Source organism: Orycteropus afer, unplaced genomic scaffold (assembly GCF_000298275.1).
Source record: "Orycteropus afer afer isolate SDZICR_OR568_19922 unplaced genomic scaffold, OryAfe1.0 scaffold00046, whole genome shotgun sequence".
NCBI lineage: Eukaryota > Metazoa > Chordata > Mammalia > Tubulidentata > Orycteropodidae > Orycteropus > Orycteropus afer.
Window position 1 is genome coordinate 15140680 of NW_006921633.1, and position 2534 is coordinate 15143213.

General features: G+C 36.9%; 1 protein-coding gene across 1 annotated transcript in view; it reads left to right on the forward strand.

Moving 5' to 3' along the window:
- EHBP1 (EH domain binding protein 1) overlaps positions 1-2534 on the forward strand; it is a 612350-nt gene that overhangs the window by 494811 nt on the left and 115005 nt on the right. The window lies entirely within an intron of this gene.

Sequence of the window (2534 nt, forward strand, 5' to 3'; positions counted from 1 at the left end):
CCTACTTCTGTAGTGATACTGCCTCGGAAACCCAAGGAGGGGTCGCTATGAGTCGGGGCCGACTCGACGGCACATAACAACAACAACAACAAGTACAATATGTCATCTGATTTCTTGACTGCTGCTTCCATTGGTGTTGATTGTGGAACCAAGTAATATGAATCAACAGTAGGGAGACAAAAATGTCCCACAACTTTAGCAATTTCACTGCTCTTGACTTTATTAGTCCTAGTGCCAATAATCTAAAATCTAAGATAATGAGTAAATGGGTTTTATTAACAGAACATTAAGGCTTAAGTTTGGAACATTGAATTTTTTAATTAGTTAATTTAGCATACTCAAGGCAGTGATTTAAGGTCAGCAAAGGATAAGAAGTTGACTGAGTCATTTTCTAGTCTCAAGGCACAGTTTCTACTGAGACCTTATAAGTGCATTATTATCAAATGTTAAATTGTTTGCATATTTTTTAAGAGCACAGGCTCTGGAGTGGGAATACCTTGGTATAATTCTAACTCCTCTTTGTCCTAGCTCTGTAACCTCAGTTTCCTCAACTGTAAATTGAGAATAATAATACCTGTTCCAAAGAAGTTATGAAAATTAAATGAGCTAATCCATGTAAAGCTCTTAACATTGTACATGGGACATAGTAGGTGTTTAGTATATAATTAGGATTAATGGAAAATTCTATTCATAGACGGAACTGGATATAGTAAATGAGATGTAGTAAATTTGATGGGAGAGAAACAGAATCAAAGGAACATTGAAAAGAGCTTCCTGCTGCGTGCAAATTGGGAGGAGATTTCATGTAGAAAATAACAATTGAACTGAATCTTGCAGATAGAGTAGAATAGTATCATTTCTACGTGGGACAGAAGATATTTCAAGTTGGGTGAGGGAACTGGAATTTAGGGAGAAAAGCATAGTGATTTTAGTATCTTAAAGGTTGAATACATTGAAAAAGATTGAGAATTCAATACTCAGAAGTATTTTGATAGCATTTTATATGTTCTTGAGTCATTAGAGACTTTGAGCTGTGCTTTAAAAAAGATTGTTGCTGTGACAGTGGCTCAAATAAGAGGGAATTTAGAAGGAAGATTTGCAATAGTCTAGGCAAAAAAGGATATAGATTATAAAAACATTGCAACAATAGGCTCAAAACTGCCCATGAATTATCTAATAAGAGATGATTGGTGAAGGAAGACTTGAAAGGTGATGAGCGTCTAGACATTTGGGACCATAGCAGTGTCATTTGTAAATATAATGAAAATGAAGCATGTTTTAAGGAAAGATTATAATTATGGTTTTGACTATATTGAGCTTGAATTTTGTATGACAGGACAGCCAACTCCAAGTGTCAACTTGAGAGAGTTTGAACAATAAATGTATATTTGAGAATCATCTGTGTGGAAGTGATAGTTGGGATCCTGGGGGTGAATCAGCTCATAAAGTGTGGAGAGAGGAAACTAGTTAGTGCCATACCTAGAGTAACATGTGCCATTATCAGGGGATGAGTGGAAGAAGAGGGTACAGCAGGAGAGACAAAGGGGGGAGTATTAACAATGGTATTGAAATTTCTCAGAAAATTAAAATACGTGAAATTTTGCAATAAATTACTTGACTAGGTTCTCTGAAAGAGATGTTCTTGCCATTGTTACAAGAATAACTAGGTGGTCTTATTATATGTCTTTAACACATAATCAACTATGTTAACAAAATTAATACATTAAAACTGTGTATATTACAACATAAAACTATTAAATGAAGCAGTGGTCTCAGTTCCTATTTCCACTGTGTCACTATTGGGAGCCCTGGTGCCACAGTGGTTAAGGGCTTGCCTACTAACCAAAAGGTCAGAGGTTGGAACCCACCAGCCACTCCACAGGAGAAGGGTGTGGCACTCTGCTTCCATAAAGTTGTAAAAATTTATAGCCTTGGCCATCTGACAGGGTAGTTGTACTATCCTAAAGGAGCACACTGTGAGTTGAAATCAACTCAATGCCAGTGAGTTTGGCTTTTGCTACCACTTCAGACTGGCTCCATCATCAGTATGGTTGACAGCTAACTCTCACCAAAAATCAAACTCACTGCCATTGAGTTGATTCCACCTCATAATGACCCACTTTGGGTTTCCAAGGCAATAGGTCTTTATGGAAGCAGACTGCCTCATCTTTCTTCCACAGAACAGCTGGTGGGTTCAAATCACCACCCTTTTGGTTGGCAGCCAAATGCCTTAACCACTACACTATCAGAGCTCTTTAACATCTAACTCTAGTTCTGTTAAACTGAGATCATTGCCGTTTTGTCCACATAGTAGTTTGATTGAGAGAGAACTAGGAAGTGCACTTAATTGAGGAAAAGAACTGATCATCCTGACCAAATTTAGAATAGCCTCTGTAAATTTCCTCTCTCAGTGCATCAGAACAATATATTATCTGTGCTTTACTGTCCTGATATACTAATTAGAAATGCCCTCTCATACATCTATCCAGTCATTGCAAAAGTATAAGAAAGAACTTTTTTTTTTTTTTTTTTTT